Genomic DNA, 15,988 nt, shown 5'->3' on the forward strand with positions numbered 1-15,988 from the left:
AATATTAGAGCTAATCTTTATTAATAAAATTGATTAATTAATGTTTTATTTGTGTCTGAGTGCAAGTAATTCAAAAGACCCAATAACGCTGGGTTTGAACCCAATGTTCGGCAGTTCGAGGTCAACAAATTTCCCAACAGCTACCAAATCATCCGCATTCAATATCCCAGCATCCAATTTCGACCATCTGAATCAATCCAACCATCTCATTCCCCATCCGTTTGAAGCGTCCCAAGCCGTTCGCATGGCATCTCACGACCTCCACCCCGTGTCTCATCCGCTCCCAAACTGGCTCTTTCTTGCATCCCACCTCAGCAACTCCCCAACGAACAGAGCACGCGTGAGGAGCTTCCCAGTAGCTTCCAACGAACAGCAACGCTTCAATCTCAGCTTCCCAACCGACAGTGGACCTCCCAGCACATGCAAACCGGCTCTTCAATTCCAAGCCGCATTCAACATCCGATCGTTTCATCTTCAAATTTCCTTCCCAGCAAACAAATTCTCATCCGAAGAGTCCCAAGCATTCAAATCCACGCCTCATCCGCTCCCAGCAGCGTTCCAGCTTCTCCAATCCGGTGAAGTGTCTATAAAAGGAGGCCATTCGGGAAGAAGAAGAAAAGGGGGAGAGGCCAGATCCATCCAAGTCCGAGCGAGAGAGGGAGAGAGGAGAAGAGGACAGCCGGCCGTGCGCCATCGGGTGGAGGAGAACCAGCCATCGGAAGAAGAAGAGGTTAGCAGCCGACGGGAGAGAGGAGAAGAGGACAGCCAGCCGTGCGACGAAGGAGGAAGAGGCCAAGGGAGGATCTACCAGCGAGCATCTCCTCTTCCGATCAATCCTCTCAGCCGGGCAAGAGAAGAGGAGAGCCCACGGGAGAAGAAGAAAGGAAACAGAGTACTCTGTTTCCTAATCGAAAAAAAAGGGGGTTTATGTTTATTTTATTTATTTTATGCTAATCCCTTTTATAAAATTGCTTGCATCTCATATGGATAGCTAAATATCTTTTAGCTAAGGCTAAGAAAAAGCCTAGCATTTTCTTCATGTATTTCATTTAATCATCAATGGGATTTTAATGTTATTGATTTGATTTATGGTGCAGTAAATTTAAAGAAATTATTTCAAACTTATATATTTTCTTTGATTTGTTATTTCCCCCGGGTATAACAGATGCTTAGAAATCCCTGTAGTTTAAAATAGAATTACTGTAATGCTGCCCATAAGACTAAATCTATTTTATTATAATTAATAGGTGATTTTAAGAAAAGCATGATGAAGTGCTAGGCTGAATCCTAATGCCTTAGTTATATTTTTGTCAATCTGAATATTATTTAGCCTTTAGTTTTTGTTCACTGTCAAATCCCTGTGGATTCGATCTCGGACTCACCGAGAATATTACTTTGCTACACCCTATACTTGGGGTATCCTACGTTTAATTTCCCTTTTTAAAAGAGCAAGATTAAAATCGTAGCAAGTTTTTGGCGCCGTTGCCGGGGATTTGCAACGTGCGAACGAGAACAAGGCTGCACATTTCAATTTTTAATTTCTGTTTCTTCAATTTTTCTTTATTTTTAACACAGCTGAAATTTCAAATCTTTATAGATTCAAGGACGACACAAAGCAGGACTAGTAACGAGGAAGATCAAGATCAAATTTTTGGATTCCCGGAGTGAACGAACTCCGGCCGTGAGTATTTAAATTAATTTTTTTATTTTGTTCATACTAGTCCTATTTTTTCTAGATTAGAATTTTACTCTTGTTTAAAAAAAAATTATTAAAAAAAAAATTTATTAATTAAAATAATGAAATAATAAAAAATAAATAAATAAAAAGAAAAAAAATTTAGTTAGTTTGCTTGATCAACTTTTCAAATGCAATTTAATGTCATGACATAAAATGTTAAAAATCTTCTTGATTGTTGCATATAGTATAAAGCATTTGCATAAAATAATCTAAGGGCTGAACCCATTAAAAAGATAAGGTCGGAATTTCATCACTCGTCCTTAGCCCAAAAATCATCTTAGTGCATAAAAATCCTAATCCTAATTAAAATCAACTAGACGTTGGCCCCTAAGGATATTCGAGCTCAATAGGACGAAGACCACTGAAAGTTGCACTAATTTCGCTCTATGACCCCGGTCGATGTCTAGGCAAGCTTTGTCCCTTTAAGTGATTAAAGGGAGACAGTTTCTGTTCGAGGAAAGTGGGTTTTAAGTGGGACCTTTGCTACATGCATCGTGACCCCTCCACTTACCTGGGAGCTTACCTGGTCGACTAGGTTATTAGACCGGATTGGAGGCTTAAGTGTACTCTTCAAACCAGTTAGGAGCTGTCTAGAAATTTTTAGAAAAACATTAGAAATAAGGGTGCTATGCTTTGATACTGTTTGATTGTGAATAATTTTAGTAGCAGGGTGTCAATATTCATAGCTTTAGGTAATATTCATACTCATCCAAAACTCTAAAAAAATATATATATACAAAATAAATAATTAATTAATAATAATAATAATTAAAAAAAAAAGTTGGCTGGTTAATTGGTCAGTATATGCGGTTGTGGCAAAGGGATAAAACGAAAAGATTATTCCGAGTTGAATCAAGGGATAAAAGTTCAAATAATCAAATGGAAGATAATGGTAGTAATCAGGGAGATAATGAATTTCAAGATGACTTACCTATTAGAACGCTTCGTGATTATCTACAACCCACTAGGATCAGTACCCCATCCTGTATGGTCATTCCTACTGCTGCGGGAGCTTTTGACATGAAACCAGGAATAATCCAATTACTCCCAAAGTTTCATGGACTTGACTCCGAAAGTCCCTACTTGCACCTAAAAGAATTTGATGAAGTGTGTTCAACACTTCAATTTAATAATATCAATGAAGAGGTAGTGAAGCTTAAGTTATTTTCTTTTTCTTTAAGGGAAAAAGCTAAGTCATGGTTACATTCTTTAAGACCTAGGACCATAGCTACCTGGCAAGAGATGACAAGGGAATTTTTAAGGAAATTCTTTCCAACACATAAAACAAACACACTTAGAAGAAATATCATGAACTTCGCACAAAAAGATGAAGAAACATTTTTTCAGTGTTGGGAAAGATTTAAGGACCTTCTGCTTGCTTGCCCACATCATGGATATGAAATTTGGAGGGTCATTAGTTTCTTTTATGATGGTTTGTCCTCCAATATGAGACAATTCGTGGAAATGATGTGTAATGGTGAATTTATGAATAAGGAACCAGAGGAAGCCTGGGACTATTTTGATCTGTTGGCAGAAAATGCACAGGCTTGGGATACAATAGATAAGAACGAGAAACCTCAAAAATCGACTAATACTAAAGGAGGAATGTATCATGTTAAAGAAGAAAATGATGTAAATTTAAAGATTGCTAATCTAACTAGGAAGGTTGAAGCCATTGAATTAAGCAGAGCCCATACAGGAAAGGCACCTACTATAGATGAAAGTATATGTGAAATCTGTGAGAGTAATGCACACTTAACCAAGGATTGTCCTACAATCCCCGCCTTCCAAGAAGTGTTGCATGATCAAGCGAATTTCACAAATGCTTATAAGAGACCATTTCCTGAAACATATAATCCTAACTGGCGAAACCATCCTAACTTTAGTTGGAGACATGGACCCACTGCCAATGAATCTCAAGGGAATTCCATACCCTATGTGCCACCCCATAAGAGATCTCTTGAGGATACTTTGCAGGCATTCATGCAAGGGCAGACCCAGATAAATCAGAATACCATGCAGTTACTTCAAGAACTTAAAAATTCTGTAGGTAGAATTGAGGCTCAACTCAATGTTAGGGAAAAAGGGACATTTCCAGCCCAACCTCAATCTAACCCAAAGGGTCAACATGAAGTCCATGAAGCAAGTTCATCCCAACCTAAATTTGAACAAGTTAAGTCTGTCACAACTCTTCGGAGCGGAAAAATAATTAACAAAGAAATTCCAATGAAGGATGACAGACCTAAAAAATCCATTGAGAAAAGGGATGAAAATAATACTGAACAAGATGATCCAATACCTCATCATAAAATAGTTGCTCCATTCCCTCAGCGCTTGCTTGCAGCTAAAAAAGGAGTACCTGATCAAGAAATTTTGGATATCTTTAAACAAGTAAAGATTAACATTCCTCTATTAGATGCCATTAAGCAGATCCCATCTTATGCCAAATTTTTAAAAGATCTTTGTACCATAAAGCGAAAGCTTTACGTACAAAAGAAAGCTTTTAACTGAACAGGTGAGTGCTATTCTCAAACACAACACCCCACCTAAATATAAAGATCCTGGTTGTCCTACCATATCTTGCATCATAGGAAACTTTAGGATACAACGAGCCCTCCTGGATTTAGGTGCTAGTGTTAACTTACTGCCCTATTCAGTTTGTGAACAATTAGGACTTGGTGAACTAAAACCCACCAAGGTTACTCTCTAACTTGCTGATCGATCTATAAAGATACCAAGAGGAGTAGTCAAGGATGTACTTATCCAAATTGATAAATTCTATTTTCCAGTCGACTTCATAGTATTAGATACCCAGCCTGTCATGAATTGTACCACTCCAATACCTGTCATCTTGGGACGCCCATTTCTAGCTACTTCCAATGCTTTGATTAACTATCGAAATGGAATAATGAAAATGTCATTCGGGAATATGACTATAGATTTTAATATATTTAACATTTGTAAACAACCCGATAATGATAACGAAAATGATGAAATTCATGGAGTTAATCTGATCGACTCCATTATAGAGGATGCTTTTGTCCCATCTCTTTCTTCTGATCCTTTAGAAACATGCCTAACTCATTTCGGAAATACAGATATCAACCAAAACTTTAGAGAAATCAGTGCTATATTAGATTCAGCTCCTTTGTTGGATACAGATAGGTGGAAATCTCGTTTTGAAGAATTGCCCACACGCAACAATAGTCCTCTACCATCTAGTGTTCAAGCACCTAAACTTGAGCTAAAACCTTTGCCATCTGAGCTCAAGTACGCATACCTTGGTCAAGAAGAGACTTTTTCTATGATCATATCATCCCAACTCGAACAAAATCAGGAATTAAAATTGTTAGAAATTCTCAAGGAACATAAGGGAGCAATAGGGTGGACAATTGCTGATATCAAGGGAATTAGTCCCTCAATTTGCACTCATAGAATTCATTTAGAAGCTGATGCCAAACCTTCTTGTCAACCTCAACGTCGATTAAACCCAAACATGAAGGATGTGGTTAGAGCAGAAGTTCTGAAACTTCTGGATGCGGGTATGATCTACCCAATTTCAGATAGTAAATGGGTAAGTCCAACCCAAGTGGTCCCGAAAAAATCTGGTGTTACTGTAGTCAAAAATACCAACAATGAATTAGTTCCAACTAGGGTCCCCACTAGTTGGCGTGTATGCATTGACTATAGAAAACTTAATTCTATCACAAGGAAGGATCACTTTCCTCTACCTTTTATTGATCAAATCTTAGAAAGGTTGGCAGGTCATAAATATTATTGCTTCCTAGATGGCTATTCAGGTTACAACCAAATTGTAATTGATCCTGAAGATCAGGAAAAGACCACTTTTACATGTCCTTTTGGCACATTTGCTTACAAGAGAATGCCTTTTGGATTATGTAATGCTCCTGCAACCTTCCAAAGATGCATGCTCAATATTTTCTCCGACATGGTTGAGCGCTTTTTGGAAGTCTTCATGGATGATTTTTCGGTTTTTGGCTCTTCTTTTGAAAACTGTGTGGACCATTTAAGACTAGTCTTAATTCGGTGTGAGGAGAAGAATCTAATCTTAAACTGGGAGAAGTGTCATTTCATGGTAACTAGGGGAATTGTTTTCGGGCATGTCATTTCATCTGAAGGAATTGAAGTAGATAAGGCTAAAATTGACTTAGGCCCTGTTTGGGAGAGCTGTTGGCAGTAGAGCTGTTAGAAGTAGAGCTGTTGGAAGTAGAGCTGTCTGAAGTAGAGCTGTTATAAAAAGCCGTTTGCTGTTTGGTAACCACATTCGTAAAGTGCTGTGCTACTTTGTTTTGTGTTTGGTAAACAAACTGAGAAGGTACTTTTGTATGACAAAATTACCATAAAAGACATTGCATAGTATTATACAACAGAACATAATAAAACATAACATAAATTAATACATAAATATACGATATAGTATAATATTATTGTAATATAAAATAATATTATGTTGATATAGCATAATAGTAATATAATTATTAGAGTAAATTAATATTTGGTAATATAACATAATATTAAATTATTTAACATAACATATTGATGTATTATGATATAATGTAATATATATTATATTTATAGTATAATACAATAATAAAAGTATAAAATATTATAATTATTAATATAAATTAATTTCTCATAATATAACATAATATTAAATTATTTAAAATAACATATTAATGTATTATAATGTAATGTAATATAATACAATATTTATAGTATAATACAATAATAAAGGTATAAAATATTATAATTATTATTATAAATTAATTTCTCATAATATAATATAATATTAAATTATTTAAAATAATATATTAATGTATTATAATGTAATGTAATATAATACAATATTTATAGTATAATACAATAATAAAGGTATAAAATATTATAATTATTATTATAAATTAATTTTTCATAATATAACATAATATTAAATTATTTACATAACATATTAATCTATTATGATATAATATAATATGATATTATATTTATAGTATAATACAAAAATAAAGGTATAAAATATTATAATTATTAGTATAAATTAATTTTCCATAATATAACATAATATTAAATTATTTAACATAACATATTAATGTATTATGATATAATATAATATGATATTATATTTATAGTATAACACAAAAATAAAGGTATAAAATATTATAATTATTAGTATAAAATAATTTTCCATAAAATAATTTTTCGTGGTCTAGGTGCTCTTCTTCGTGGTCGAGGAGGACCTCAGTGTAGGCCGCGAGGTTGATGATAAAAAAAAAACAATAGATTGATTTTGGAAGGTATGGAAAAGGATTAAAATATTTTTCTTCTAAAATATGGTTCAAGAGATGCATACAAAAATTGAAAAGAAAAATACCTTTTCTTATGGAAGGGAGTCTGACGGCTAGGGTTCTTGGCTCCAGCAGATTTTTAGGTTTATAAAGGGACAAACTATGTAATTATGTTATTTTAATATGGGTATTTTTGTCAAAAATACAGCTTTCCGAAAAAGCTGAAACAGCTTCCTCCCAAAAGCTCCAAATTGGAGCTTCCTCCCAAAAGCTGTTTTCAGCTTCCCGCAAAAGCTGAAACAGCTTTTTGAAAAATTTACCAAACACAGTTTTTCATCTAAAAGTACTTTTGGAGGGTCAGAAAGTGCTTTCTGGCCCTCCAAAAGCTCCCCCAAACAGGGCCTTAATTGCTAACTTACCCAACCCAAAAACTATCAAAGATATACGCTCATTTTTGGGTCATGCAGGATTTTATAGGAGATTCATTAAAGATTTTAGCTCAATATCTAAACCCTTATGTAATCTCCTTCAAAAGGAAACCCAATTTGTGTGGTCTGAAGAATGTCAAAAATCTTTTGATAAACTTAAAAGCTTACTGACCTCTGCTCCCATTATGCAACCACCCGACTGGTCGCTTCCTTTTGAAATTATGTGTGATGCTAGTGAATATGCAGTTGGGGTAGTTCTAGGGCAAAGAAAAGAAAGAAAGCCTTATGTTATTTACTATGCAAGTAAGACTTTAAATAGTGCACAAAAGAATTACACCACTACGGAAAAGGAACTACTCGCCGTAGTATTTGCACTAGACAAATTTAGGTCTTACTTGATTGGATCCAAAATCATTATCTACACTGACCACGCTGCCCTTAAGTACCTTCTTTCAAAAAAGAATGCTAAGGCGCGTTTGCTTAGGTGGATCCTTCTGCTCCAAGAATTTTTTCTAGAAATAAGAGATAAAAAGGGGGTAGAGAATGTAGTAGCTGATCACTTGTCCCGTCTGACTCTTTCAGATTCCTTAGACAATTCACCCATAAAAGACACTTTTCCTGATGAGCAACTATTTGAGATCACATCTTCACCCTGGTTTGCAGACATTGCAAATTTTTTAGTCACAGGTGAACTACCAAGTCATTGGAATAAACAAGACAAAAGAAAATTTTTGACTGAAATAAAAAATTTTTTCTGGGATGATCCTTATCTTTTCAAATACTGCCCAGACCAAATTATTAGGAGATGTGTACCTAATGACGAATTTATTAGTGTCATTTCCTTTTGTCATTCTGAAGCTTGCGGTGGTCATTTCTCTGCTAAGAAAACGGCTGCAAAAATTTTACAGTGCGGTTTCTATTGGCCCACCTTGTTCAAAGATTCCCATAACTTTTGCAAAGCTTGTGAGCGTTGTCAAAAGTTAGGTGGGATAACTCGTAGGAATATGATGCCCCTCAACCCAATTTTAATTATCGAAATATTTGATTGTTGGGGAATAGATTTTATGGGTCCATTTCTTCCTTCATTCGGAAATTTGTACATCTTAGTAGCTGTAGATTATGTCTCCAAATGGATTGAGGCATTTCCTTGCAAACATAATGACCACAAAACTGTTCTAAAATTTTTAAAGAAAAACATTCTTTCCAGATTTGGAACGCCTCGAGCCATCATCAGTGATGGGGGTTCACACTTCTGTAATAAGCCTTTTGAGGCTTTAATGCGAAAATATGGGATCACCCATAAAGTCGCCACCCCTTATCATCCACAAACAAGTGGACAAGTTGAAGTCTCCAATCGATCAATTAAGAATTTTTTGGAAAAAATGGTTAACCCAAATCGCAAAGACTGGTCTTTGCGTCTAACTGATGCACTTTGGGCTTATCGTACTGCTTTTAAAAGTCCAATTGGTATGTCTCCGTACCGTCTTATTTTTGGCAAACCGTGTCACTTGCCTGTGGAATTGGAGCATAGGGCCTACTGGGCTATTAAAAGATTTAATTTTGATATGGATAAGGCTAGTTCACTACGCAAACTTCAACTTAATGAACTAGAAGAAATCAGAAATGAAGCATATGAGAATGCTCGAATTTATAAGAACAAAATGAAAGTCTTTCATGATAGAAATATTATAAGGAAAACATTTGAGCCTTCCCAGAAAGTTCTATTGTATAATTCAAGACTTCATTTATTTCCAGAAAAATTGAGATCTAGGTGGACCGGCCCTTTTATAGTTAAAACTGTTTATCCGTATGGAACCGTTGAGATAGAGAATCCAAACACCGGTAATATTTTTAAAGTAAATGGCCAACGTTTGAAGTTATTTTTGGACAACTTTACCCCGGAGGTTGAATCGACCAATCTGGGAGATCCTGTTTATCAGGATTGATCTCTATATCTGCTAGAGATCCTCTGTTTGTACATAATTTTTCTTTCTTTCATATGGCAATTGGTGAGCAACAACAGTGTGCAGTCATTCTATCAGGTAAATTCTAACCTTCAGCCTTATTATCCTTCATACAATCATTAATGCCATATTTTATGCATTCATGTTGCAACATTGGGGACAATGTTGAAATTAAGTTGGGGGGGAGAGATTACTGTATTTTTCTATATATCATACCAATTGTCATATCTTTCAAAATAATAATAATAATAATAATAATATATTATATATATATAATATATTATTGTAATAATAATAACAAACATATATTTTGTTTCATTTAATTACCACTTTAATTTTTTTCAAAGAATTAAACATGTCTAGCTATTAAGGCAAGGAGCGCATTATGACTTATCAGAGACCTATTACTAGATCCCCACACAAGTATTCAATGACAATAGAAAAGCCTCAGGAGTTCACTTGTGTTACCTATTTATTTGTTGACCTTATTCGCAAGAGAAGTACGAGTGTTCTTGTCTTAAAGTTTATGTTTTGGTTTTCACATAATGATAGAGCTTGAAATTCCCGGCTAGATCACCTAGGTGCCTTATGTTCTGACCTTGGTTGACCTATAGTCACAATACAGTCACGTTACATTAAAAAAAAAGAAAAAAAAAAGAAATAATACAGTTTTTCTTCACTGAGTAACCGGGTCTCTTGCCTACAAAGCAGCGAGTGTTCGCGTAAAAAGGTGAAAATAACTGAAATAAGTGATTAGTCTGGCCTCGTGGCGTAGTCTGGTTCGAGTAATTAAGTCTGAGGGGTGTTTCACCTAATGCCTTGAGCCAACTAGATCAAGAGTCATTGACCCAATGCTCGTTATATAGACCTTACTAGAGCCTAATGGAGTTGGACTGTTGTAGTCAATGTACATCTTAAAAAAAAAAAAAAAAAAAAAAATTTTAAACATGAGTGAGTTAGTTAAACTTAAACCAAGTGACATGTGGATGACTGGTTTGACTCCATTGTTTTAGAACTCTGTGTACCTGGGATGTCTAGTTGGGATTGATAGCTTCATTTTTATATGCGAACCATTCTGGACAAATAACATGTGATATTCGGAAAATTTAGTGGGTCGGGAGCTAACAAATGATAGTTAACACTTGTGAATTTGAGTAATGCACCTAGAACTCAAGGGGTACCTAATTGTGGTGGAAGTATAGGTATTCTGAGACGTCACATTTACATTTGCCTTAAGGGTTGCTATATTTTAAAGTATTTTAATTTGAAAAAAAAAATGATGTTTGTGGGTAACATCACTGCAAACCCTCACGAGACAACACTCGTCCACTAGGGTAACCTAGGGGTTTAACGGCTTGTTGCACGTGCTAAGTGCAATCGTAATGCTATACGAAAATGAGTATTTATTTTAATTCATGCATATATTAATAAACAATACTTTTGCACCCTTATTTTATCATTTTCACACTAAATTGCTAGAGACTAGCAATAAATTAGTTGGGGGGTGTGATGAGAGTACAAAAGTATAATTTTCATACTATCATAATTAATATTAGAGCTAATCTTTATTAATAAAATTGATTAATTAATGTTTTATTTGTGTCTGAGTGCAAGTAATTCAAAAGACCCAATAACGCTGGGTTTGAACCCAATGTTCGGCAGTTCGAGGTCAACAAATTTCCCAACAGCTACCAAATCATCTGCATTCAATATCCCAGCATCCAATTTCGGCCATTTGAATCAATCCAACCATCTCATTCCCCATCCGTTTGAAGCGTCCCAAGCCGTTCGCATGGCATCTCACGACCTCCACCCCGTGTCTCATCCGCTCCCAAACTGGCTCTTTCTTGCATCCCACCTCAGCAACTCACCAACGAACAGAGCACGCGTGAGGAGCTTCCCAGTGGCTTCCAACGAACAGCAACGCTTCAATCTCAGCTTCCCAACCGACAGTGGACCTCCCAGCACATGCAAACCGGCTCTTCAATTCCAAGCCGCATTCAACATCCGATCGTTTCATCTTCAAATTTCCTTCCCAGCAAACAAATTCTCATCCGAAGAGTCCCAAGCATTCAAATCCACGCCTCATCCGCTCCCAGCAGCGTTCCAGCTTCTCCAATCCGGTGAAGTGTCTATAAAAGGAGGCCATTCGGGAAGAAGAAGAAAAGGGGGAGAGGCCAGATCCATCCAAGTCCGAGCGAGAGAGGGAGAGAGGAGAAGAGGACAGCCGGCCGTGCGCCATCGGGTGGAGGAGAACCAGCCATCGGAAGAAGAAGAGGTTAGCAGCCGACGGGAGAGAGGAGAAGAGGACAGCCGGCCGTGCGACGAAGGAGGAAGAGGCCAAGGGAGGATCTACCAGTGGAGCATCTCCTCTTCCGATCAATCCTCTCAGCCGGGCAAGAGAAGAGGAGAGCCCACGGGAGAAGAAGAAAGGAAACAGAGTACTCTGTTTCCTAATCGAAAAAAAAGGGGTTTATGTTTATTTTATTTATTTTATGCTAATCCCTTTTATAAAATTGCTTGCATCTCATATGGATAGCTAAATATCTTTTAGCTAAGGCTAAGGAAAAGCCTAGCATTTTCTTCATGTATTTCATTTAATCATCAATGGGATTTTAATGTTATTGATTTGATTTATGGTGCAGTAAATTTAAAGAAATTATTTCAAACTTATATATTTTCTTTGATTTGTTATTTCCCCCGAGTATAACAGATGCTTAGAAATCCCTGTAGTTTAAAATAGAATTACTGTAATGCTGCCCATAAGACTAAATCTATTTTATTATGATTAATAGGTGATTTTAAGAAAAGCATGATGAAGTGCTAGGCTGAATCCTAATGCCTTAGTTATATTTTTGTCAATCTGAATATTATTTAGCCTTTAGTTTTTGTTCACTGTCAAATCCCTGTGGATTCGATCTCGGACTCACCGAGAATATTACTTTGCTACACCCTATACTTGGCGTATCCTACGTTTAATTTCCCTTTTTAAAAGAGCAAGATTAAAATCGTAGCATAAGGAGAGCCTCTCACCTGCTTACCTGGCCAATTAATCGATTACCACCTATGAAGAGCTCAAAGTTGAAATCACTAAGACTAGATTATCTAATATTAAGTCTATAGGTCTTTCATCATAGTAAAGCTGCTAAGATTTTTCCGGCGTTGATTTGTCTCGGCTGGATATAGTGGGCAAGTTGCATCGGAGGACTGGATCTCTCTATTAATATGAGATGTAGTAGGGGTAAAGGTGGGGTTGGGCGCCAATAACTATTAGGTGAGGATCCAATGACGACTTTACTTCTGCGAGATATATGGTGGGTCTGACTTAACCAAGGAATGGGGCTAATAACTGTTAGGTGAGGTCCTTATGACTTGGAGACCAAGTTGGCTCCAACTTGTTTGAGAAGCATTGTACAAGGAGTTTACACTCATTGTTTATCTGTCACCAATAACTGTTAGGTGAGGTGACATGTAAATTGGTGGGACCATAGCACCCCACTTAAAACCTAGATTCGCATATTTTCGTTTCTCTACAGAAGGAGTGTAAGAGATTCGAGGAAATAGTGGAAGGTGTTTGTTCTAAAAGGCCCTAAAACAAATAAAGTTCAAGTACAAAATTTTAATTAGAATCTTTACTCTTTGAGGATTATAAAGTCAGCTTCCAAACTCTTAACTCATATTCTAGAGAATAACCGTTTGACCAAACTCAATTATAAAGACTGGCTTAGCAATTTTAAAATAGTTTTGAATTGTGAGAAATTAGGGTATGTGCTAGACCATGAAATCTCCATGTTACCAGTCCGTTCGATCATTGATCGGCGTAAGACACATTCTAAGTGGACGAACGATGACAATATAGTTAGGTGCTGCATAAAGGCATCAATGTCCAATGAACTTTATTGCTAGCATGAGAACATGAAGACTGCTAGAGACATATTGAATCACCTACAAGAGTTGTAGGGTGAACAGAGTTGCGCAGCACGGTTTGAAGTGTCCAAAAGGCTTTTCAAGGCCAAGATACGCGAAGGGCAGTCCATCCATGATCATGGTTTGACCATGATAAAGGACTTAGAGGAGCTTGAGAAGCTCGGCATGACCATGCGCAAGGAATTGCAAATGGATTTTGTTGCGGGGTTTCACCCCGGCAGCAGCTCACACACCAGCCGAGCAGGGAAAGCATCTGCGTCCCTCCCGAGGTATTGTCCGCTCTGGGATTGCCGCTTCGGGTCTCCGGGAGGTCGCCCAGGGTCTTTGCCCAATGACAGTCCCGAGCCCTAACGGCGCGGGGGTCCGCGGAGGTACTACCCCTACCCTCATGGTTTTGTCCTACAAAAGGGCCCTCGGTAAGGAGAGGTTATTGAGCCCCCCATTTAAGGCACAGACCTTTCCGCTGATTAGCCGATGTGGGACTAAACTGGGAACCCCATCCCACAACACAGCCCCCCCAGCGGGAAGGTCTGTGCGTGGCCGGGGCCCTTCCTCTAGCGCCAACTGTTGCGGGGTTTCACCCCGGCAGCAGCCCACACACCAGCCGAGCAGGGAAAGCATCTGCGTCCCTCCCGAGGTATTGTCCGCTCTGGGATTGCCGCTTCGGATCTCCGGGAGGTCGCCCAGGGTCTTTGCCCAATGACAGTCCCGAGCCCTAACGGCGCGGGGGTCCGCGGAGGTACTACCCCTACCCTCACGGTTTTGTCCTACAAAAGGGCCCTCGGTAAGGAGAGGTTATTGAGCCCCCCATTTAAGGCATAGACCTTTCCGCTGATTAGCCGATGTGGACTAAACTGGGAACCCCATCCCACAACACAGCCCCCCCAACGGGAAGGTCTGTGCGTGGCCGGGTCCAAACCGAGAACGATTGGCACAGCGGTGTGAATGGGGTTCCCTTGGAATTACTTCGGTTGCGCTCCGCCTTCCGCCGGGAGACCTGCAAGCAAGCCTCGCACCACCACCGGGGTAGTGGGGGCCCTCCGACGATCAAGTTAGGGGAGATCGAAGGAGAAGAAGAGGTAGCAGGTAAGATAATACTCTGGAAAATCTTGCTTACCCTCTCCTTCCCCCCCAGCCGCATATATATCAGGCTGGGGAGTTTTTTTGGGGATTGGTCATCGTGTGGCACGATGGGGTTGCCACTGACATGGTCGTTACAGGGCGTCGTGGGGCAGCGCTGGGTACGGCCATGGCAGGGCGTAGTGGAGCTCCGCTTTGTACGGCTGTTACAGGGGATCGTGGGGCAGCGCCGGATACGGCCGTTGCAGGGAGTAGTGGAGCAGGGGGCCGCGGCGTGCCTCAGGGGAACAGTCTGTTGTTGTCAAGAGATTGCCGACTTGGGGTCGGATTGCTGGATCAAGGGGCACCCGACTCGGGGTCGGGCTGCGGAGCCGAAGATATCCGACCCGAGGTCGGATTGCTGGATCAAGGGGCACCCGACTCGGGGTCGGGCTGCGGAGCCGAAGATATCCGACCCGAGGTCGGATTGCTGGATCAAGGGGCAGCCGACCCGAGGTCGGGCTGCGGAGCCGAAGATATCCGACCCGGGGTCGGATTGCTGGACCAAGGGGCAGCCGACTCGGGGTCGGGCTGCGGAGCCGAAGATATCCGACCCGAGGTCGGATTGCTGGATCAAGGGGCAGCCGTAGTCTTCCTGGGCGCGCGTGCCGGTCACGTGGGGCATGGTGGCTAAGTTCCCCCGTAACAGTAGCCCCCCACTTTCGAGCCTGGAACCAGGAGGGGAACGGGTGAAGGGAGTGATGCTTCGAGATTGCCGCCATCCCTCGGAAAGGCGCGTGTGCTCCGAGCTCCCCGCCTTCTTTATGGCGTATGGCGGTTGTCGCTGATCTGGCGGTCTGCGGATTTCGGCGGACATCCTTCCTTAATGGCGTCGATTCGCCTTTGGGGCGCGAACGATCCTTCGGTAGCCAGGCGTCCTCTGGCGTCACCGAGGCGTCACCCGCCTTTCTGCCTATTTAACCGGGGGCCCTCCCCCGTCCGCCTTTCTCTTCACAGGCATCCTCGAGTTTCTCCCTTGTGCTGCTGCCGTTGCCGTCGGACTGTTCGTTCGCTCCTCCTTTGACGCTCTTGGAGCCGTTCTTCCTTCCCTTCCGGTGAGTTGCCCCACTCTTCAATTTAGGGCTCTCCGTACTTTCTCCTTTCGTATTAGTGTACCCCAGTCGTTCCGGTCCCTTCTCCCCTCTTGACCCCGTCCTGACCGTAGATTCACTAGCCGTTAGGGATGGACGAAGTAAGAGCGGACCGCATTCAGTCGGAGCTGGTCCCCGAAGACCTAGATAGGTTCGTGGCCCGGTACCACCTTTCCGAAGCCTGCAATGTTACGCTTCCGGGGCCTGAGGAGAGGATGTCCCATCCTCCTCCAGGGAAGGTCGCCATCAATGAGGACATCCTTCGGGCTGGGTTCCGCTTTCCCCTCTCAGACTTAGTCGTGCAGGTGCTTCGATGTTTAAGAGTGGCGCCGACGCAACTGGTGCCGAACTCATGGCGTACCCTGACGGCCTTCCAGGTTCTCTGCCGCATGCACGAGGTTCCCGCCACCCTGAA

The 15,988-nt window shown here is 40.1% G+C and overlaps 1 non-coding gene across 1 annotated transcript; it reads right to left on the reverse strand.

Moving 5' to 3' along the window:
- Positions 1-3,028: 3,028 nt before the first annotated feature.
- Positions 3,029-3,135, reverse strand: LOC120105659 (small nucleolar RNA R71). The gene has a single exon (XR_005508004.1). It is a non-coding gene; the product is annotated as a small nucleolar RNA R71 (small nucleolar RNA).
- Positions 3,136-15,988: the final 12,853 nt, after the last annotated feature.

This window comes from Phoenix dactylifera, chromosome 11 (genome assembly GCF_051530095.1).
Source record: "Phoenix dactylifera cultivar Ajwa chromosome 11, Ajwa_hap1_PhDact_Kaust_v1.1, whole genome shotgun sequence".
Taxonomy (NCBI): Eukaryota; Viridiplantae; Streptophyta; class Magnoliopsida; order Arecales; family Arecaceae; genus Phoenix; species Phoenix dactylifera.